The sequence below is a fragment of the Vombatus ursinus genome, unplaced genomic scaffold (genome assembly GCF_900497805.2).
Source record: "Vombatus ursinus unplaced genomic scaffold, bare-nosed wombat genome assembly UNPS02014812.1, whole genome shotgun sequence".
NCBI lineage: Eukaryota > Metazoa > Chordata > Mammalia > Diprotodontia > Vombatidae > Vombatus > Vombatus ursinus.
The window spans coordinates 92,655,903-92,680,645 of NW_020954590.1; the positions used below are offsets into that span (position 1 = coordinate 92,655,903).

At 38.1% G+C, this 24,743-nt stretch overlaps 1 long non-coding RNA gene across 3 annotated transcripts in view; it reads right to left on the reverse strand.

The window, feature by feature from the left end:
- Positions 1-24,743, reverse strand: part of LOC114053884 — a 185,501-nt gene that overhangs the window by 139,637 nt on the left and 21,121 nt on the right. For all 3 annotated transcript variants that reach the window (XR_003570424.1, XR_003570425.1, XR_003570426.1), the window contains exon 2: positions 12,410-12,489. This is a non-coding gene — a long non-coding RNA (uncharacterized LOC114053884). The remainder of the gene's footprint in view (positions 1-12,409; positions 12,490-24,743) is intronic.

Genomic DNA, 24,743 nt, shown 5'->3' on the forward strand with positions numbered 1-24,743 from the left:
GACTTCAAGCAACAGTTGTAGATAAGGTCCTTCTTCCAAATCAAATATTCTACGATTCCATGGCATGATTGCAAATGCAAAAAATAATTTTACTCTTTCCATTAAATAACAAAGAAGAACTACCAAACTCTCTATAAAAGTGGCTTGATTTATAAAATTGGTGTTCCAGAAAAGCTTCATGCAAATAAAGTAATTATACTGGGAAAACTACTCATTTAAAAGAAACTTGTGGCATATACTTTGCAAAACTGAATAACCAATTCCTTTTTACCTATTTTGTAAAATATTTTCTGTGGGTTCTCTACTAAAGTCCTAATGTGATGTTGAAGTAATCTTGACTCTCAAAGGTTATGCCAATGGAGTTAAACTCTGGCTGGTTCTAGCAGTCAGACCCAGGGTCACAGTGCATGCCTACTGCACATAGCCTACCCTGCCCACCGTGAAGAAGCCTGTATTCCAATCTCAGCCCAAAACATGGGGTGTGTGTGTGTGTGTGTTATTGAAAGAAAGTCAAAAGGTGGGGAAAGAAGAGAAGGGAATAAGAATTTTTTAAGTGCCTACTATGTGCCAGGCACTATGCGAAGTGCTTTACAAATATTGCCTTATTTGATCCTCACAACAACCCTGAGGGAAGTGCTATTATTATATTCATTTTACAGTTGAGGAAACTGAGGCTGAGAGAGATTAATTGACTTGCCCAGGGTCACACAGCTGGGAAATGACTGAGGCCACATTTAAATTCAGGTCTCTCTGACTCCAGGCCCAATGCTCTATCCACTGTACCACTTTGTTGCCTCTAACTACAGATTAGGACAAATTAGCATTATCATCTAGAAATCATCACAAAATCGCAGAAGAAATTAGAAGAACCTCCATGATTCAGTTCAACCCACACATAAAAATGTTCATTAGATCCTCCCATCACATCCAGCTATCCTACTGCTCTCCTCTCTCTCAGCCAAATTCCACTCACAGACTTGAGTTCCTCTGTTCCCAGTCAGTCATTGCTTTGAAATTTAGACTGCAACCTCATCATTCAAATGGAGCTATTCTTCCAAAGATCTAATTGCCAAATCTGATGATCTACTTTCATTCCTTACACTTTCCAACCTGGCTGCTGTTTTTGTTTTGACAGTTAACACTAGAAGGACAAGAATTTAAGAATACCTAAAGGACCAAACAAAACGGGTGCATCAATTGAAATGCCTGGTCTCTCTCTCTCTCTCTGCCTCCCAGATAATTTCTCCTTTCCAGGCTTTCCTAACACTCATCCCACTGATTCCCTTCCTGAACCCGACTACCAATCCTCCTTGGTCCACTTTGCTGATTCATCGTCCATATATCCCTCCCTAATTGAGGATGTCCTAGCAAGATTCTCTCCTAAGCCCTTACTCTTCTCTAACTATGCTCTAACTTTTAGGGAACACCTCAACTCTCATAGATTTAATTATTACCTCTACCTGGATGACTTCCAGACAGAAATCTATAAATCTCTTCCCTGAGCAGCCAAGTGGCACAAAGGATAGTGCTGGGCCTGGAATCTGTTAGACCAGAGTTCAAATCCAGCTTCAGACACTTAGTTGTGTGACCCTAGGCAAATCACTTAACCTCTGTCTGCCTCAGTTTTCTCAACTGTAAAATGGGGTTGAAAACAGCACCTACTTCCTGGGGTTGTTGTGAGGATCAAATGAGATAATATATGTAAAGTGCTTAGCACAGTGCCTGGCACGCTGCAGGTGCTATGTAAATATTCCTTTCCCCTTCCGTTCCCCTCAATTCAACATGACAAATGACCTCTTGCATATTTCCAAATGAATGTCCAAAATACACCTCAAACTTAACCTATCCAAAGCAGAACTCATTTTCTCCCTATCCTGCCTCAAATGCAAACTTCCCTACTTCAGTCCAAGACATCATTTTCCTGGGTTTATGACATTAACATTATACTCAACTCTCATTCTCCCTCACCTTATATATCCAATTAGCTGCCCAATCTCTTCATTTCTACCTCTACAACATCTCTCACATCGAACCCCTTCTTTTAGGCTGTCTTTAAATATGTGCAAAAGTTGCACGTGGGAAAAAAATTATTAATACTGTTCTAACTTTGCCTTACAGAGCAAAACAAGGCAGTTGAGGGCAAGCAGGAGAGGAAGAACAGAATAATACCTTCTGCCTTCTCTATGCTAAATGTGAAGTTTAGGGGCAGCTAGGTGGCACAGTGGATAGAGTGTCGGCCCTGGAGTCAGGAGGACCTGAGTTCAAGTCTGGCCTCAGACACATAACACTCACTAGCTGTGTGACTCTGGGCAAGTCACTTAACCCCAACTGCTTCATATAAATAAATAAATAAATGCATACATATGTAAATAAATAAGTGAATGAATGAATGAATAAATAAATAAATGTGAAGTTTATTAAAGACATAACAGTATGGAACATCTAATGGGATATAAGGGAGAGACTATAAAGCTCAAGGGAGACATGAGGGGATGGGTACATAAATATGTGAGTCATTTGAAAAAAGAGAATAATTAAACCCATGGAAGTACATGAGGTTGCCTCAGTTTGGGTCAGACTCTTATCATTTATTCCCCTGCTGTTGAATCATTTCAGTTGTCTGACTCTTTGTGACCCCATTTGGGGTATTCTTGGCAAAGATACTGAAGTGGTTTGCCATTTCCTTCTCCTGCTCATTTTACAGATGAGGAAACTGAGGCAAAAGGGTTAAATGACTTGCCCAAGGTCAACAGCTACTAAGTGTCTGAGTCCACATTTGAACTCATGATCCTGATTACAAGCCCGGTACTCTATCCATTATGCCACCTAGCTACCCTCCCCTAGATAAATGCTAAAGCCTCCTAATCGTTCTCCCTGCCTCAAGCTTCTCCCCACACTATTCTGCCACATTGCTGCCAAAGTGATTTTCCCTAAACTCAGACCTGACCATGGCATTCTCCTACTCAATAAACTCCAGAAACTTCAGATTGCCTCTTGTGACTTTTTTTTTGGGGGGGGAGAAGGGGTTTTGAGGGAAGCAATGGGGTTAAGTGATTTGCCCAGGGTCACACAGCTAGTAAGTGTCAAGTGTCTGAGGCTGGATTGAAACTCAAGTCCTCTTGACTCTAGGACCAGTGCTCTCTCCACTGCGCCACCTAGCTGCCCCAGATTGCCTCTAGAATGGAATATAACTCCTCACTTTTACAGCTTTTACAGGCCTTCACATCTTGATCCCAAAGTAGCGTTTCTGCCTTGTTGGACATCATTCTCCCTACATCACTCCGCATTTCAGCCAAATCCATATTCTCTGTTCCCCTCACACATGAAAAGTCATTTCCTTCTCATCACTGCATCAGAGAAACCTTCTTCCTTCCAAACATAGCTGAGACACCACCCTTTAAGTGAAGCCCTTCCTAATTCCTCCAATGTCTCCTGAGCTCCTTTATCAAACTACTTTGTATTGACCTACTTTGTTTTTGTCTGTATTTATTGTTTATATAATATGGGTACTTAATATCTCCCTCATAAGACTGTAAATTCCTTGAGAGTAGGGATTGTTTCATCCACTGTGTTTCTATGTTTGGTGCCTAGCTAGTTAAAACAGTGCCAGTTATTTAATACATGCTTGTTGACCTTAGCTTACAAGTGTTCACAAAGTTTCTGTGCGAAAAAGTCCTGGAGGGAGAGTGAGAAACCATCACCTCTTGAGGTAGGCCATGCCACCTCTGGGTATCTCTAAGTGTTAGGAAGTTTCCCCTCCACCAATCCTAAACTGGCTTCTTTGCCACTTCTAGCCACTGCCCTTAGTTCTGCCTTATGGGGTCAAACATAACAAATCTAATCCCTCTTCTCCATGAAAGCCTTCCAGATACATGAAGCTATCATATTGTACCAGAGTCTTCTCTTCTCCAGACTACACATGCTCACTTCCTTCAATGATGCTCATATGACATGAACTCAAAGCCCTTCACAATCTTTTCCTTTTCCTGGACCCTCTCCAGCTTACCAGCAACCTTCTCAAACAACAGGGCCCTGAACTAAACACAATACTGCAAATGAGACCTGAAGTATTGACTTTAATAAGCAGGCTTTGAAAAAGCTATGATTTGGAGAAAATATGAAAAGTTAAAAAAGCATTTTAGGGCATGAATTCTGAAAAACCTTTATCTATATATTTCGAATAGAGAGAATGTGGCCTTTTAAAATATATGTATACAAAATTTTTGAAGTAACTAATTTTAAAAAAATTAATCTGTTTCTCCCAATCCCTCAAATTATCAAATTTTAAAAAATTAAAATGCGAAAACAAATCCCTCAATATATAGTTGCATAATCTAACAAAACAAGACCCCATGTTAGGCATGTTCAAAAAGGTATGTCTCTTTCACCATTTTAAGTCACCACTACCCTGTCAGGAGATGTCATGTTTCATCTTCATTCTTTTGGTCTAGTTTACCATTGCATTGATCATAATTCTAATGTCTTTCAAGGTCGTTTTTCTCAATGATGTGGTTAGCATTATATAGATTCAATTGTTTGCCTGGTTCTACTCACTTTATTTTGTATCCATTCACAAAAGTCTTCATAGTTTCCTCTAAAATTGTTCATCTCATCAATTCTTAGGATTTCAGAAACCCCCTGCAAGTGTCACCTGTTTGTCCTTGCTTTCTGCTCTTTAACCCTCTTAGAACCCCTCCAAGACTCCAGGGGTCCCTCTATGGATTCTTGAGTTGGGTGGGGAAATTTAAAGGTAATTCATTCTGCTGCAGAGTGGTACATCTCTAAGCCTACATGTAGTGTTTGCCAGAGATCTGGGATCCTTATTCCTAGCATGCCAACGTGTTCCTATAATCTCCCAACAAAAGTGCCCTTTATTTTTGAACAGTAATCAACCAGTAAAGGGGGATGGGGGGTGGGGGGTGGGGAAGCTATGCATCTCCCTATCTATGTTACTTAGGCAACAAGAAGAATTGTCAAGTTTTGTCCTGTCCTCTGTTTTTCCAAATGCTATCATTTAATAAGGTCTCTAGTTTTAAATCAAGGACTGCTTCATTTGGAAATAGTCTAAGAATATAAAAGAGACTAATTTTTTAATTTCTTTTTTTTAATTAATTTCTTTTTAGTTTTCAACATTCACTTCCATAAGCTTTTGCGTTTCAAATTTTCTCTCCCTCCCTCCTCAAAACGGCACGCAATCTGATATAGGCTCTACATAAACATTCCTATTAAACATATTTTCACATTAGTCATGTTGTAAAGAAGAATTAGAACCAATGGGAGTAACCACGAGAAGGAAGAAACAAAACAAAAGGAAAAAAAAGAGCAAAAAAAAGCAAATGCTTCAATCTGCATTCAGACACCACAGTTCTTTCTGTGGATGTGGATAGCAAAAAAAGACTATTTAGCTACTCAAGTTTAACATGCCAAAAAAGTAACTACTCTAGAAAAGAAATATGTAAACATTTCTAAGTTGAATATAATATCATACAACTAGCTTTCACAACTCGTTACCTCCCCGTACATGTCAAATTGTCCAAGATTGCTCGAATGATAAAAAGACATGACCTTCTTTGACGACCATTTATATTCATTCATTCAGTTATAATCAATAAACGTTTATTAGTAACTACTATAAGCTAGGCACAGTGCTAAACACTGGAGATACAAATAAGAAAAAGGCAGTCACTGCTCTCAAGGAGCTTACACTCTATTGGAGAAAGAAAATACACAAAAGGAAGCTGAAAGTAGGTGAGAGGTCAGGTAGGAGTACATTCCAAGCATAAGGACTATCTCTAGAAAGCTACAGAGCCAGGAGATGGACTGTCTTGTATGAGTAAGAGTATAAAGTAAGAAGTTTTGGCTGGACACAATAAGCCTGGAAAGGTAGGCTTGAGCCAGACAGTAAAGGGACTTAAATGACAAGAGTTTGTATTTAATCCCAGAAGCTGCTAGGAAAACAGTCAAATCTGTACTTTAAGAATATCAGCTGGGAAGACAGATAAGAGATACTTGAGGCTGAGGAACCAATTAAGAAACTACTAAAATAGTTAAGGCAAAAAGTGCCTGTTAGTGTAGTAAACGGGACACATCTGAGAGTTACTGTAAAGGCAGAATCAAATGACATGTATTTGAATAGCTACAGACCACAGAGTTCAACCATTTTTGTACATATGTAAACATCATATACATATAAACATAATGACAGAAAAACACAATAACTGGATGATGAGCTGGACTCAGAATCGAAAAGGAGGAGAGAAAGCTAAATGGCCTTTGGAAAGTTGAAAAGTTCTTCTAATGACCTTAATCTTCTAGGGGAAAAAAAAAAGCCCATCCTTTTAAGACTATCATAATGTCATTATCTAGAGCTGGAAGGAGGCTCGGAGATCATCTACTCCAATCCTCTCATTTGAGAGAGGAGAAAAATAAGGCCGCAGAGTTGAAATCACTTGCCCAAAATCACGAAGGTAGTGACACCAGTAACATTTGAATCCAAATCCTCTGACTTCAAATCTGGCACTCTTTTCACTGCACTGCACTCCTCCCCATTTTGAGAATCATGAGACACTAAGCCCCCAAGAATAAAGGTTCAGTGATAGTATGAGCAGCCTACAACACATTACAAAAAAAGGAATTATTAAGTAAAAGCAGCATAAAATATATCATCAAGTAAAATAAGGAAAAATTAATAGTCTTGTCAAGCAGCAAGAACAAGGGATAACTAATGGTATGAGGCATGCTTCACTAGAATCTTCATATCGAGAAAACTTGAAGTTTAGCTAAACATTGGGGGGAAACACAGTGAAAAATATATAGGAGGACATGGACAAGAGTTGCAGAAGATGAAATGGCACTGATGGGTTACTGATCTGTACTGATGATAGGAATATCCACATCACTGAGATCCAACGATATAGGAGGAATACTCCCATCAATAGGATCACAGATTCAGTACAATATGTTGGAGTAAAAATTGACATTTATAGCACCTTTACATACATTCTCTAACTTGATCTTGCTTCTTACACTCTTTAACGAATGGAAGAGACTAAATAAACTGGTTGATGTCAAAAAGCATTTATTAAGCGTTAACGCTGTGCCCTCTATTGTATTAAATAACTGGGGATTCAAGGAAAGCTAAAAACAGTCCCAGCCATCAATGAACCCACATTCTAATAGAGAGAACATGTAAATGCCTCAGTACATACAAGTTACATACAGAGCAGATGGAAAGAAATCTCAAAGTGGAAAGCTCTAGCAGTAGCAGCTAGGCCTACTGAGCTGAACTTTGAAGAAAATCAGTGAAGCTAGAGGACAGGAGGAAGAGCAGTCCAGGTTTGGGGCACAATTAGTACAGATGCACAGAAATGGGAGATGGAGAGTCCATTAGTACTAGTAAAAGCCTAGTAGGTCACTGTAACATGGACGTGACTGCATTTTAAGATGACTAGAAAGGTAGGAAGGGCTGAGGTTATAAAAAGCCTTAAATGCCAAGCAGAGGAGTCTATGTCAGATTCAATAGTTCATAGGAAGCCACAGGGTTTTACTGTGTGAACTTGCACGGTAGGAAAATCACTCTGGCAGATGAGGGGAGGATGGAATGGAGTGGGGGCCTATTTGAAGCAGCAAGATCAATTAAAAGGCTATTGAATAATCAGGGCAAGATGTGATACTTGGTTGAGAGGGCTGTGTTGAGTGGAGAAAATGAAATGATAAAGGAAAAAAATGGCAAGTAATCTGGAAAAAGAAGTAACTCTATAGAAGCCAGAAACTTAAGAGAGAAGGAGTAAAATTCTCAGCAAGAATGGTAAGAAATCAATGGTCAAACAAAACTACTGCAGAAACCTGAGAAAATTCTTGACTAGTAATCTTATCAGATGCTATGAATTCAATTATCATCTCTACACTGATAATTCTCAAACCTACTTACCCAATCTAACCCTCTTTGCTGAACTCCAGACTCACGTCTCCTACTGCCTACTCAACATCTCAAACAGGATGCCCCAATCCTAAACTCAATGGGTCCAAAATCCTAACTGTTATCTTCTCCCCCAAAGCCTCCCCTCCTTTTAACTTCCTTTATGCTGTTGTGGGTACCATCATATTCCCAATCACTCAGGCTCCCAACCACAATGTCATCCTCAACTCCCCACCCTCACCTCCCCATATTAACCTATGTATGTAGCCTCCTTCTTTCCTCTGACACTAACACCACCTTGGTACAGATCCTTACTTCTGCCCTATTTCGATAACCTGCCAGCTGGTCTCCTTACCTAGTGTCTCCCTACTACAATCCATGCTCAGCTACCAAAATGACACTCCTAAAGCACAGGTCTAAAGCCTTTCATAACCCGGTCCCCTCAATCCACAAACAATGGCCTCCTCGAACAAGACACTCCTTTTCCTGACTCAGGAAATATTTCAGACTACTCCTATCCTCTTCTTCCTAATCACCACCGTCTGGTTTACCTGCCTTTCTTCAAGCGCCAGCTAAAATCCCATCTACAAGAAGCCTTTCCCCATCCCTAGTGCCTTCCCCCGTTGATTCTCTCCAATTTATTCTATTTGTAACTTGTTTTTCCGCAGTTTTCTGCGAGTTGTCTTACCCATTAGACTGTGAGCTTCTTGACAGAGGGATTGTCCTTTTTTTTTTCTTCTTTATATCAAGAGCATTTGCACAGTGCACCTGACATACGTTAAGCACCTAATAAAATGGTTGCTGATTAACATTAGGCTTCTGTGTAATCTACAATTCTTTGACCTCTCATTCTTTCTTCTATTGTTGGAATCATACTTAATGAAAGAAACTTCAGAGCTTACACTCTGCTGGCATAGTGTTCAAGAATCCAAGTTCACCTCTATGACAGAAGGAAGGAAAGTTTAAGGATCTTTGCTTGGATTTTTGTTTAACTTTACCATAACCTTCCATTAAAAAAATAGAAAACTGAAATTAAACTTTATTTTAATAGAAGAAAGAAGGCAGTATCTGACAGCCTTAGTTGAAAGTGGAGGTGACAAACTCAAATAGAGATCCCTGCAGACTGCAGACTGACTTGTGGATGTGGGATATTATCCATTTTATCCATTAATATTAGAAAAACCACAAATTAACATTCTCTATGTTCTGCTGTATTTTTATTCATTTTGTTAAACATTCCCAATTACATTTTGATCTGGTTACCCTCCCTTAACCCCAGTTTGACACCTCTTGTCAAAGTGTATCAATGTTATTGCCAGACCCAGTATTTAATTGATAACCACTTACTGTCAAAATGTTATTCAAGTATATCTCTGAATCTCCTAAGAAAGCTCAGGGCAAGCAGTCATGACAATGAATAATTCTTATTGATAACTCTTGAGCTTAGCTGTCCTGCTTTGAACCTTCTAGCACCTCTCTGCTTTGTCTAGCACTGAAGGCACCATGTCATCAATCTAAATTATACACAGAAAGACAGAAAGATAAAGAAGATTTTCCACGGATAATGCTTCTTGCAGTAAATATGCCTATACAGTGTGGCTTTTGTCAATGCCATTATAAGAAAAGTAAGGAATGGAATGAAAGTTCAAAAGTATTTTAAACATTCTTTTTCAAAACTCATTAAAATCAGTCTTAAATATCTGGTTATTTAGGGTATAAAAGATGGACTGTCTGTCAATTTAAAAGAGTAATTATTCCACCGATATTGATGCTTTCCTTTGTTCTTGACATTAAGTATGCCATTTATACTTTCCCAAAGAAGAAATTTTATCAGGTAGAAAGTATACTATAGCATTACATAAAAAGAACTATTCATTTGGAATTTATTCAACTAGTATTTTATTACTAGTTATTATCAAGTCTCTCATTGCTCCACAGGAAGAATAACCAACAGATATTTGACTAGTTAAACAACTTAATAGCCAATAGCTAGCATTTGTAGGCTATATGCTTAGCTCAAGCTTTTTTTCTAAGGGTTACACATAAGATTTCAAATGTACACACTTGGCTCTCACTCATCAACAAAGTGTAGGAGAAACCTGGAAGTCAGAAGGTCTGAGTTCAAATCTCATGAACCACCCTTTCCTCTCACCCCCAGTCATTATGTGTAATAATGAATGGTGTGTATATAAATATTATTGCATTTTATCCCAAATTATCTACATTAAAAATCCTATATGACTTATCATCATCGAAGCCATTCTCTTGAAAAATTTTTATTGTAAAATTATTAGTGTAAGGACAGATTGCCTTGCATGAAAATAAAAGAACTTTCCAATTTGCAAAGTACTACAAATATTTTTTTCTTTACATATTTTCAACAGCAATCATGTCCTTGAATTAAAAAGCAAACACTTATTACACATAAAAAACAGTGTCTTATTACACAAAGTATTTTTAAAAAAACCTCATTAGCAGTAGGCTTATAAATCTAAATTAAATAAATTAGGCAAAAAACAAGAACTGGTCTTTTGTTTTCCAAGCAAATGAAATGCCAGAAAGCCTTTATACCAACTTTTTTTAATTAAGTAAGATAAGCTCGAGGCTAATCTTCATGCACTAATTTTGGACCAATTAGCTATGCCACATTTACAGTTTGGACTGGAATAAATATGGAGTTTAGCCCCAAGTTGAAACTGGGGCACAGATGCCACTCCAGAGACCAGACAAAATGGTGGCTTCAATCTGGTGAGCTATTATTTTAATCACTAAGTTACCATGACCTCAGATCCTCTGCTCAATTCAATTAATTATCCCACTACTGACTTGTAAAATTTCACTTCAGATTTGCCCAAATCATTATCAGATGCTTAAAAAAGTATGTACACCTAAATAGATACTAACAACTTCCATAAATTATCAAAATGGAAATTTGTAAAAGAAAGGATTAAAACAAAACATTCTTTATCAAAGGGAAGGGAAAAGATGTTTAAAAGTGAAGGAAGTTAGTCCTGAAGAATAATTTGACACAAAAGGAGTCTCAACTGTGTTTAAAAAAAATGTCTAATAACAGAATGATATTAGGAAAAATTATGATAAAATGAAGAGATAATTAAAATACTTTATTAAACATATAGTAAGTACTTATTAAATATTTGTTGAATCGATCTTTGATTCTTTAATATTTTAATTCTTTGATGATTTAGGTTTCACTCTGTTCCTTTAAATATTCAGAAACTTAACTAGTGTGATGTTGCCATTTTCAAATACTCAGATAAAACGTCTTCACATAGATAATACTAAATAAATCATATTCAAGGTGGATATTCATGATTTAATCCAGAATATATCAGAAATTTTCTAACTACTATAAAGAGTTCAAAGAAAAAATCATTTTTTCCAACAGTCACATCTACTCCAGTCCACTGAGGACAGGTTTGTCTTTTAGTTGGGTTAATAATATCAATACCTGGAGTGATGACCTCAGAGGATGCTTAGGAGTCTCCATTAAGATCAGATCTGTAAAGTGCCTTAAAAAACTTACATTAATTGAACAAATAGAGTATTTTTTTTAAAACCATCGATGTTTTAGATATGTATATAATCTATATAAAATAAAAATGTATTTTATATAGCACATGGGGTAAGATAAAAATGTATATAATCTATATAAAATAGAAACGCATTTTATATAGCACATGGGATAAGATAAAATGAACAGCTTCTCAAAATCCCAAGAGATCTTTTTCAAGTATGGTAAACATAAACAGTTCTATGTTTTGAAAGTAAATTTCAGAAAGAAATGTTTATAGAACTATATAAATTTAACATGTCTGTTTAATGTTCTAGTCCTTTAATATAACTCTAATTTGCTTGTTAAAATGAACTTCTAGTATTTTTAATCTCATACAAAATACAGGAAGTCCCTAATCAATTGGTCTACAGAAGAAATATCCTTTCTCATGAATGGACAAGCTTATCACTGCCTGATGGAGGATGAGTCTTCCAATCCTCCACAAACAGTAACTGTTCAAGTCTTCAGAACCATTATAGAACCATTTTAGCAACAACTTAAATTTATAATTGCCAGTGTATAGAGAAAAAAATAACCCATATTACGCAAATTTGCTGTATACAACCTACACTTCACTGAAAATACCTTCAGTATGCTGCTATTAAAGATGTAAATACATCAAATATTATTTATTCCATGATACCAGAATTTAGTAGCAATACAGAAAAATTTTCTTTACCCACACACATAATTCTAAGCAAGTAATAAACCAGTGACTACAAAAAATTTCCTTTTGACAAATTATTAGCTTGCAAATCAACTAAAAGGACTTAACATTAAAAATTAAGTGAAAAGTTAACTATGTGTTGGGCACAGATTAGAACCATTATTATTTTCATTTCCCAGCTTTAAATGATCCATGGAAGGTGGCAGACTTACAAAAGTACAAACTGAAAGCAAAGTCATAGATAACTTACCAAAATTCAAATAAGTAGTCAGATCAGCTCTACTGGTTGTTGATGTGTGATCTTCAGTACTTTGATACATTTCAAGTCTCCTATAAATAACACAGAAAACAGTGGTATAGGTAACTCTGTAATGTAAAAATGAAAAATGAATGAAAAATATTAATGATGTAGTAGCGTAACAGCTTTTAAAGCCTAAATTACTGATTAAATGTAGGCACTTAAGAAACCATCTGTTCTTCTCAGGTCACTGTGTAAAAATTCATTCGAGTTGTAGCAATCACCTTACATCTACCTCTTACACCTCATAACCTTTTAAATGAAATCCTATGGGGTACTTACAAGCCAATAGATGTTTAGGGAAAATGTTAGTAGTATCCCCACCCCCTACCCCCACAGTTTAACTTCTAAAGGATACTGAACAGAAGTAGAAAACCTAACAGACTATGACAGTAATTTCACCTTTGAGAGCCCATCAAAAAGCAGAATGGGGTCAGGGTTTAAATGCAGCTTATGTTGTCATTCACTTGGTTAAATTTTTAATGAACATTCTTCTGTATTTTTAAAAACGTCTGTGTTTAAATGACCTTTTTTTTGCCCTTGATGACTTTTTTCTTTAAATTTTCAAGTAACAAGTACTTTTAATTAATCTGTACTTCGAACTTTTTTTTTAAAAAATGTAAACACCAAATCCCTCAGGAAAGCAAGAGTGTCCAGTGGAGGTATGGATCATGGAAAGATGGCTGACAGGTGGTCAGTGGCGAGTAAAGGGATAGAGGAAGACTGACTCTGAGTGTGCGATCCTGTGTTCTGGGTGGCCAGTTTGATCAAAATTGCAGTGTGGGAAAGAATTGCTATGGGAACATAATATTTGCTCTTAAAGAAGAAAAATGTAGAGTTGGTATGGAGGCGGCAAAAATTCAGAGACAAAATAAAGTTCATAGGACAGTTTATTTAGGAAAAAAATCCCTCAAAATATAATTAACAAAGTCTGGCAAAATAAATTCCCAAATAAGCCATGTCTGAAAATGTATGTTTCTTTCTGCATTTTAAGTTCATCACTTCACAGTCAGAAAGTAAGCAGCATGTTTCATGTTCATATGTTTGGCTCTTGGTTTATTATTGCACTGATCAGAATTCTAAAATCTTTCAAAATTATTTTCCCTCTATTCAGTTGTTGTTAATGTACAGATCATTCTAGTTCTGCTCACTTCGCTCTGCAGCAGTTCATAAAAGGTTTTCCAAATTTTCTCTAAAATCTCCCATTTCATCATTTCCCTTAGTACAATATTTCATTACATTCACATCTACCACAGTTTGTTTAGCCATTCCTCAACAGAACAGCCCCTAAATTTTGGGTACCATGAAAAAACGACTATAAATATTTTTTGAATATATACTTTTTTTTCTTCTTTCTTTAATGTCTTTGGGTTACAGTCCTCACAGCTGTACACCTGGGTCAAGGTACAGCTACACTGCTTTCTAGAACAGTTGGTTCAATTCACAGTTCTACCAACAGTACATTGAGAGTACTGCAAAGCAGATTACTAAGGAAAGAGATAGAATTTTCACCTGGAGGGCAGGCCAGAAAGTTTTTATGGCGATGATGATACCTGAATTGTGTTTTCAACAACTAGAGGAATTTCAATAGTGAGAGATTAGGAAGTGAAGGAGGGGACAGGGAGCAGGCACATCCCCAGCTTGATGGAGAAGGAGAGATGGCAGAGCACAGATTGAGAATAAGGGACACAAGAACAAAGGACATCAAGTAATCTCAGTTTGGCTGGAACTCAGAATTCAAGAAGGAAAGTAATATAAGAGGAGGGTAATCAGAGCCTGACTGCAGAGATTATGTGACTTGCCCAGTACCAGCAGTTTATATTTTACAGAACCTAGAAACACTCTTAGAAAATGACCATCACCACTATGACTTCCAATAGAAGGGAATTAACCCAATGGAAATGTTCTCTGACCTGTGTGTTGAATTGAACTACCTGCAGCAGGTAGACCAAGTCAGAGGTAAAATGCCCTAAGACATAAGAGGTGGGGGCCTGGACTAGGGTGGTTACAGTGGGAGAAGCGGCAAATGGGAGAAAGATTAGAGAAGAAGAAAAATAGGATTTGAGCACTAATTAATACTTTCCTGTCCTTACTGTACACATGCAACTTCTCTCTTTTAGGAGCCCTGAAAAATATCAGAATTTTGCTTTAAAAAAGAGGAGTTAGTATGATGAGAACCGTAACGGATATTGGTTTAAAAGGATATGTACATTACTGAAAAGTTAAGTAAAAGGGGATGCAGGGAGAAAGGGGGAGAGAACAGGACTATCCATCATGAAGATCCAATCCAATCAAACAAGCACTGAGAGAAAATCCAGGAACCCAGAGGATGAAACCTAATGAAGGTCATGTGGGTAGAAAGTAGACAGACATAGAAACATAAGTAATATACTACAGACTACTTTGAACAGAAAAAAAAAAAATGATGGAATTAAGAAAACACACCCCAAGCCTAACAGAAATGCATAATATAAAGTAATATGAGGCAGTGTGGTAGAGTGAAAAGGAGGTATATCTGGAGTCAGGGAACCTGGGATCAAATTCTGCCTATGACACCCATTATCCATGTGACCATAACCTTTCAGGGTAGTAGTTTTCTCATCTATAAAATGAGGGAGGTGGATGTTTTGATCCATGATTCTATGACCTCTATGACATTCTAGGATGTCTGCTAGCAGCATTAATTAGTAATTTCTTAATTTGTTTTAATAATATCATACTGAAAATAATAAAGGACTCAACACAAGGAACTTCTTTTATAATGCCCACCAAGAAGAAACTAGTCAATAAGGTCAAACTGACCACTATAGAATTTGTGGAGAAAGAGAAGGTCCTATAGTTTATCACATTTCTATACAGATAACTCTTCAGAACTATATATACAACCACAGTATCTCTGCCAACCACCCATCTCCACCTAGATGTTCCATAGTCATCTGAAACTTAACATATCAAAAATGCAGCAGACAAGTTAGCTGGAAAGCAATTTAGGAACCAGTGTTCAATTCTGTGATCTTATAAATTCTCATCACCAAAATCCTACACTCTTCCAAACTTCCCTATTTCGGTTGAAGACACCATTATCTTTCTAAGTACCCAGGGTCATCCTCTACTTTCCCCTCCTCCCTCTCCTTCACCTTCATATATAACCAGCTGGCTAGTATAGTTGATTTTACTTCCACATCTCCTACATATGCCCCCTTCTGTCCACTACTGACATAACCAAACCAGTTTAGGCTTGAATCGCTTCTCATCTAAACAATGACGATGTGTCTCTCTGTCTACTATACCAATCCCTTCTTCACACATCAGACAAACTGATATTCCTAACACACAAATGTGATAATGTCCCCACTCAAGAAGTTACAATGGCTACCACTTGCCTCAAAGATAAAAAACAAAACAAAACAAAACCCTGTGACTTTTAAAGTCCCTCCTATTCTACCCTGCCTTTCTAAACTTATTGTAGCTAGGTAGAATTCTAGATAAAGCAGTAAGCTTTAAGTCAATTAGAATTGAGTTAGAATCTCTTCTTGGACACTAGATAATGACGCTGGGGCATGTCAGCCTCTCTCAGCCTGTTTTCTCAACTGTAAAATGAAGATAGTAACAGCTCCTTTCTCCTAGGGTTAGAGTGAAAATTAAGTAATATATGTACAGTGCTTTGTAAACCTTAAAGTTCTATATAAATGCTAGCTGTTACTATAATCATTACTACTATTGCTAGTCTAGTACTACTACTACCACTACTACTCTCCTTCACACACTTCATGTTCCAACAAAACTAACTACTTTCTGTCCCTTGTACATAACACTTCATCTCATGCTCTGTGCATTTTGAAAATACTTTGTTTTAATTAGTCAAGATCCAGCTTGTCACCTTCCTACCCTATTGTTATTCCTCTACCCTTCTTTCCATCCTCTTAAGATCATCAAACCATAATAAAACCACTCCTGGCCCTGTCTAATTGGACTCCTATAAACTCTGATGATGATGATGATGATGACAGGGTTCCAGAAGGGACACATGTATCATCTCATATTTGAATATACTAAGGAGCTATCCTTATTAAGTCCTTTATCATCATCCACTCATATTTAACCTTTTTTTGTTTCTCTTCACTCTTGTAATTGAACTTCAAAGTTTTTTATACAGCTCTAGTCTTTTCATCAAAAATGTTTGTAAGTACTTGATTTCATGAAAGATCCATTTTTTCCCCCTGTAGCATTACACATTATGCTAAGATTTGCTGAGCAAGGTATACTTGGCTGTAAGCCTACATTCTTGGCTTTCTGGAATATTATATTCCAAGTTCTCCACTGCTTTAAGGAAGTGGCTAATAAATCCTATGTAATCCTGGCTGTGGCTCTTGGTACTTGAATTCTTTCTTTCTGGCGGCTTTAAGTATTTTTTTTTTTTAAACTGAAAACTCTGGACTTTGGTTATGATTCTTGGATATTTTCATTTCAGGGTTTTTTTCAGAAGGGGACCAATGAATTCTTTCTACTTACCTTTTGCTTTCTTATTCTAAGAGATTTGGGAAGTTTTCTTTCAAGATCTCTTGAGCTATGATGTCTAGGCTTTTTTTTTTTCTTTTTAGTCATGACAAGTAGTCCAATGATTCTTAAATTTTTTTTTCTCCTCAATTTGTTTTCCAGGACAGTTGTTCTCACTATGAGATACCTTAGATTTCCATTCTTTTAACTTTGTTTTAAAACTTCATAAGGCCTTATGGAGTCACTAGTTTCTATTTGGTCCTTTCTAATTTTCTAGGAGTCTGTTGCTTGCGTAAGGTTTTTTTTGTTTTGTTTTTTTTAGGCAACTGGGGTTAAGTGACTTGCCCAGGGTCACACAGCTATTAAGTGTCAAGTGTTTTGTCTGAGGCCGAATTTGAACTCAGGTCCTCCTGACTTCAGGGCCCGTGCTCTATCCACTGTGCCACCTAGCTGCCCCTTGGGTAAGGTTTTGTAACTCATGTGCCAAGCTGTTAATTCCCTTTCCAATTTTTTCTCCCATAGCTCTCATTTTCCTTTTCCAATTATTTCCTCAAACACTCTCATCTCATTTATAAAAACCACTTTTAACTTTTTTTTTTTAAACCCTTGTTTCAACTCTTCTAGGAAGACTAGCTGAGTTTGTGCCCAAGCTGTATTTTCCTCTGAGGCTTTGTTTGCAGATGTTTTAGAGAAATTCTCTTTTCTGAACTTCCCTGGGACCATAATAGCTCTTTTATGCTGACTCCTTTTTGTTTGTTTGTTGCCTCAGGTTAGGGCTGGGTTCCACCACACTTCTATAGTGAAAGTCTGGGCTGGTCCTGTTGCTGCTTTCTTTGGGGTACTGAGTGCTGTTTTATTCTAGGATCTCAAAGACAGGCTGAAAACCTGCAAACTTTCAGTGCTTCCAAAGTGGTATGATCCAGGACAAAGTCTGATTGCTGCCCTCCCTGATAGGAGTTCTGCTAGCTCCTAACCTGGGTTTCAGTCTCCGCCAAAGTAGGGCTGCTGCTAGAATCAAAGACCCTTTATCAGCCAGCTGAAAAAACTATTGATTCAGAATGACAGGACTGTAGGTTTGATCCCCTTTGATCTGGGATTGCTGCCCTGGTTATTCTTCTGCAAGCTGAGCAAGATGCTGGAAATTATAGCTTGCTCTGCTAGCAGCGACTGAACTTCCTCCGTTCTTGATACACTACCCAGGACCTCCTTAAATGGTAACACCACCCCACCATGAGTGCAGGTCACCTTCTCAGTCCACTTTAAATCTAAGAACCAGAACTAGGTGGTGGGCCACAAAGCTGCCAGTTGGCTCCTGTCTCCTCATGGTGCCCCAGTATGGGTGTTGTGGCGCCACAGTACTGATCTAGGATCTTCTCTTGCCCTAGTGCCTAGCCTCTCCCTGGGCACTGGAGTGCTTGCACATGGCATCACCCTGGCCTGATCCCATCCCCAGTGTCAACAGACTTCTCTGTACCAACTCTATACGAACATGGACTGGACAAATGACTCCCTGTGATTTTTTTTTTAATTTCTCCACCAGGAACTGGTCTAGTACATTTTTTAAATCTGTTTGGAAGAGTTTTGTTCAAGAAAGCTCAGCTGTACCACTTCCTACCTACCACTTTGTCATGCTGGCTCCATCTTGACAAAATCAGTTGTTCAATCAAATAACAGTTAAGAACTTCCCTTGTGCCAAGGCACTGTGAAAACCCTGGGAATATAAAGAGGCAAAAAGAGTCCCTTCCTTCAAGAGCTGACATTCTAGTGGAGAAAACAACATGTAAACAACAAGGTACAAACCAAGAAAAATGTAAACAGATAGTAATCCTGAGAGGGAAAGACACAAGCACTAAGGAGATCAGAAAAAGACCTTATGCAGAAGCTGATATATTAACTGAGTCTTTATAGACAAAATCAAAGGCAGAGATAAGCAAGCAAAGTATTCCAAGTATAGGAGATAGCTAGTATAAAGTCATGAAATGGAAAAGTGTTGGGTGCCAGCAATAGTGTATGCCAGTACAGCCGAATCTGATAGTTCACAGAAGAGAGGTAAAGTCTACAAAGATAGGAAGGGGCCAGACTATACATTACTTTAATTACCAAATGGAGGATTTTATATATTTGACCCTGAAAGTAAGAGAAAACTATTGAAACTCATGGGAAAGGTTAGAGAAGTAGACCTTGGGAAATGACTAAAATGAGGAATTGTAAGGTTAGATTATTTGAAGGAGTATCAATATGTATGTTCAAGTTCCCTTGTATGAGGAAAGGAGCTGGGTGAAGAAAGACTGCAAGCTAGGCACTAAACTCATGGAGGGAGGGATGGAGGGAGGAGAGTATCCTGGAAGTCTCTAAACCAGAATCTTAATTGGGTGATAAATATGGTGATAAACCATATTTATCTCAAAGCAGGAGAAGTTACTGAGTGATAGTGGTAGAAGGGAATCTAGAAGTAGCAATGGAGAGCAAGGACTATTCCAACTCCCCAACCATGACCAGAGAATCTGAGTGAATGAATAAAGTGCAACCAGTGCTGTAAAGGGTAGCCAGGAAAGCTGCATCATCAGAAGGAAGCCAGAACATCAGTGCATCAGGGAAAGAGAAAGGAAAAGGCTTAAGATTAAAGCTAGTTTGTGACCTATAGAACTCCAGAAAGCACCAGGCAAGAGGTAGGTAGCTTTAGAGTGGGATGTGGGAGGAAGGGGGAGGTTAAGCATAATAGGAATAAGGAAGTAGTCAGTGGGGCACAAGTAAACAAGGTTTGAACAGCAGCAGAAGGTTCAGAATTACTGGGGTGGGAAAGGTATGACAGGGTGGAAGTTTGTTAATTATTGAGGACTGAATTCTAGTAGATTATCATTTTCCACAGGGGTTCATCCCTGGGTTTCAGTGAATCATGCTGCTGTGTGTGGCTACAAAGGAGGGAGGGGGGCTACCTGGAGGTTATCCCTGAGGCTGGGACAAAGTAGGCTCTGAGTAAATGCGGATGGCTGCAGGTGATGCCTTCCTAGAACACTATGGAAGGGTCCTCTTTTTTCTAATGCTAGGGAGTTCCTGGAACATAGGAGGTGCTAAATAAATGATTATTGATTAATCCAATATAAAATTATTTTAAGAGGAATTTAATATCGGTTGTGGGTATCTATCAGCAGGGTGATGATCTCTAATATCCCTTCCAGATCAAAGATTATAAAAGGTTTTAACTGAAGTAGCTATATTTGTACATAAAGATTTCTGTGATGACAAATCTTTAAACAGTGCCCCAGAAAAGGTAAATTAATAAATGGTTTATTATATGCTACAGAAGAATTAATATAATTCACATGTAAGAGCAGTTAATCTCCAGAGACTCATTTTCATACCCTGTCTCACTACAGGATCAGCTGTGTTAATAACAATACTTTACACTTTTCTATCACTTCTCTGGCTAAGAGCTCAAATATGAGTTTATATGCCACATCAGATCTACACAGACGGCACTCCACAATTTTCACAGTTCTGACTCATTTGACTTACTAATAAGTGTTCCTATTTTCAGACAAAAATTAATATGGAAAATTCATGAAAGTAATACACAGGGTTTTCAAATCCAAATCACTCATTTGACCTAGGTTACTGGCACCTAAAAGCCTGAATTGGGTAAATTCTACAAGAGCATCATAGATAAAAAATAGCTGCCACTGGTGGCAATGTTGATGTGTGTGCATTTTCCATCACTGTATTGCCATCCAATGGGCCAGCTGGTATATGAGAAAGAAACCGTGAGATCATACTATCCCACTTGACTCTGCCAAAAGGCAACAATTCCAAACTAGCAAAGAAAGCACTAAAGTTTTTCCATCAAACAGGCCCTAAAAATTGAGAATTGTTTACTTATTTGACTTGGTTTTAATTCACCTAAAATAAACAAATATGTATAATTCTGACTTAAACACAAGATAAATGGAGTCTAAAAGTTCTTACCCTCGTTAGCAAGGTTAACAAGTCACAGTTGATTTAAGTACTTCTAAATAGAACTCTCTAAAATAATTGTATTTTAACAGTTGTAGGTGAATTACATATTTTCTAAATTTCCTTCCCTTAACCTTTGCTCAAGTAACTGAACTCACTGTGAAATTTTCCTCTATATTTATTGGATGGAGTTTCTAAATCTTCTCTAAAAATATTGTATCTCTATTCCAAACTATAAATGCACCTATCCGGGAATTTTTATTGTAGTTCATAGAACCAAGAGTGCTTGGACCTCAGATTAAATGCAATTTATCACCAGAAGGAATCTATAGGAATCATCCCATCCAATTCCCATTTAAAAAATGAGGAAAATGTGGCCCAAAGTTTACTCGGCCTGCGTAAAATGAAAAGGGTAGCAAGTAAAAGATATGTTAGGATTTGAACCCAGATCCTCCAACTCACATCCACTATATAATACAAGGTGTTAGTTTTAACAGTATAGATCATTTCATTTATGCTGTAAGAGCTGGCTCAGAGAAGCAAGCATTGCTCCTAAAGTGTGTCAACCTATCTACTGGTTAGGTAAACCCACTGAAAATTCAGAGTTTTACCCCATCCCTATTGAAAACTTTAGAAGAACTACTATTATACCAAATTACTAGAGTCATTTAAAAAACTATATGAAAACCATTTTGTTGCAGAACAAATAAAAGACTAAGTTTCGTGGAATGATTTTAACTTCTTGAATAAGCAGGTAGATTTTGGTAGACCATGTTATCGTGTGATACAGTGTTAAAGGTATAATTAAACTAGAAAGGAATAAGATCTGCATTCTAGTAGTAGACCAGGTACTCTATCTTTATTTAGGTACCGTAGGCAAGTCATTCAACCTCTCTGGGCTTCAGTTTCCTCATAGTAAATGGAAGGAGTTAAGACTAGACCTCTAAAGTCCTTTGTAACTTTAACTATTGATCCTAAATATAATCACTCTTGATACGAAATAAATGCCTATTTGTTAACTCTCCACTTTTGGCAGATCTACTTGGTTTGTGAACACCATGCCCCACCCAGAACATGTTGATCACCAGAAATTTCATCGTCATCATGCTGACTGCCTCAGTTTTTGATACTGAAAACCTCAATTGCCTCAGTTGCCTCTTCTGTATGACTGGAGAGCTGGAGGGTGGCGCAGTAAACTCTTCCCAAAACCTTCCTTTACAAAGGGCTGGGCTCCAGTTAAGTCTCCACTTTCTATCAGCAGCTCAGTTTGGTTTCTACTCCACAGAACATCATACCCCACCTGGTCCATCTCTGCCTCAATTTATTACAAATTCCACCCACATTTCAAAGGTCTTTCATATACCTTCCACTTTTATAGAACTCATTGATCTTTCACACAAATTACTTGATCACTATTATATCCTCCTCACCTACTGTGGCCCAGAAAAGAGGGAAATATTCTAATGGTCTAATGTTATAATCTCCACTCCCCTACTGCTACCCCCCAATGCTCTGCTAAGGATTGTTCTATCAGTATCACCCCCCACTCTTCCAAAAGCAGCTTCGAGGAGAAGTACAAAAGGGTCATATTCTTGTCTTTAAAAAAAAGAAAAGAAAAGAAAAGGAAAGAAAGAAAGAAAGGAAGGAAGGAAGGAAGAAAGAAAGAAAACCTCAAAAGTAATCCTGGAATGGAAAGTTCAAATGACATCCTATTATATGAAAATTATTATGTAAAAATCAAAAAATCACAAGGCCAGAAGAGATTTTGAAACTTACCTTTCTCCCATCCCCCAAATTCTTTTGTCATAGGACAGCCAGACTAATCTTTAACACAAAAATCTGGTCAAGTTACTCCTCTCCTCACAAATCTTCAAGGGCTCCCAACTATCTGAGAGAAAAGTTCAACTTCTTTGATTAGCACTGCAGGCCACCAACCTCACCCTGTCAGTCCTACCCTACTGAAAACTCCAGTCAAATTGGTCTATTTTCAGTCCTCCAAAAGTCAGCCTCAGCATTTGCATATTTACACCCAGAGACTATTCCCTATGCCTAGAATGTCCTCTTCAACAGCTAGTTCTCACTCAACTTTAATGCTACTTTGTATGAAGTCTTCCTTCACCTGTACCTGCCACAACCTCAGATTTCTGTTGAAAATCTACCCTCATTAAACCTAATCTATACTATGGTGTTCTGAGCATAAGGACACTGACAAATGGGGGGGGGGTTGGGATGAGGGAGGGGAATTGGGATGTTGAAGGGTTTGAGTTCCCGTTATATGAGGATCAGCCGAAGGAACTGGGCATGTTTAGCTAGAGAAGACACTCAGGAGGAACATGGTAGCTGCCTCCAAATACTTGAAGGACTGTCTTGTGGAGCAGTGATTAGATTTGTTCTATTTGTCTCAACCTCTTCATGTGAAACAGATAGGAGAAAATTGTTAACAGAAGTTAACCCAGTGATGAGGAGGAGTAAAGAAGAGGGAACTCCGGCCAACAGCTTCATTTTTCCAACGAAGTTAAGTGTCTCAGGTGAGAGGGAGTGAAAGAAGAAGGCATGGAATGTTTGAGGAAGGATCAGAAGATTTGGGAAATGAGGGAGGGGGGGGAAGAATGATCCAATTAGGAAGGTGTAAAAGGTTAAGGGCCCAACTGAGATTACATAACAAATTTGTAGTGGACCTCACACAGTTTCAATATTTTCTCCATCTTTATTCAGCAGCATTTGAGTAGAAGCAAAGGCAAGGGATGGTGGTAGTTGAGGCAGGACAACATGAGTGACAGGAGTGATAATATGAGCTAGGAAGAACTGAGGGGTGAAGGGAGTGGAGAGAGTGGGAAGGAACACCAATGGGGTTAAAGGATGCAAAGGAGAAGGAAAGGTGGAATCTAACAGTGATGGATGAGAGAATGTCAGAGCCCATGAACATGGATAGCTGAGGTTTTATCTAATGTCACTTTCTAAAACTCTAACTTATAGGGCTTTTCCTAACCCATTTTTTTCCTGCACTATTCCCAGTGATCTCTATTTTTAGTTGCATTTTCAAGGACTCTTAAGACTCTTCCCAACTAACCCTAAAACTACTTTCACCCATCCTTAGGTTTTAAAAATAGTCTTTGTACCTGTCTGCTTATAGGCCTTCCTGCTTTCAAGTCTCTCCCCACTCCAATCCATCTTCCATTCAACCACCAAAATGATTTCCCTAAAGCACAGATCTGATGTCACTTCCCTGCAAATAAACTCTAGTGGCTCCCTGTTGTGGGCAGCTAGGTGGCACAGTGGATAGAGGACCAGGTCTGGAGTCAGGAAGACTCATCTTCCTGAGGTCAAATCTGGCCTCAGACACTTACTAGCTACATGGCCCTGGGCAAGTCACTAAACTCTGTTTGCCTCAGTTTCCTCATCTGTAAAATGAGCTGAAGAAGGAAATGGCCAACCACTGTTGCCAAGAAAATTTCAAATGGGGTCACACAAAGAGTCAGACATGATTGAAATAACTCAACAACGGCTCCCTCTCACCCCCAAGATCAGTTTGGCAATCAAAGCCCTTCATAACCTAATCCCCTCCTATCTTTCCAGTCTTCTTCCATGTTACTCCTGCCATGTTCTCTTCGATCCTGTGACACTGGCTTTCTGTTTCACAAATAAGACACTGCATCTCTTAGCTCCAAGGAATTTTCTCTTGTCCTCCATGCATAGAATACTCTCCCTCCCTCCTCAACTCTGCCTACTGACTTCCTTGGCTTCCTTTAAGTTCCAACCAAAATCCCATCTTTTACAGGAAGCCTTTTCCAACCTTTCTTAATTTGTGTGCCTCCTGTCTATTAATTATTTCCTATTT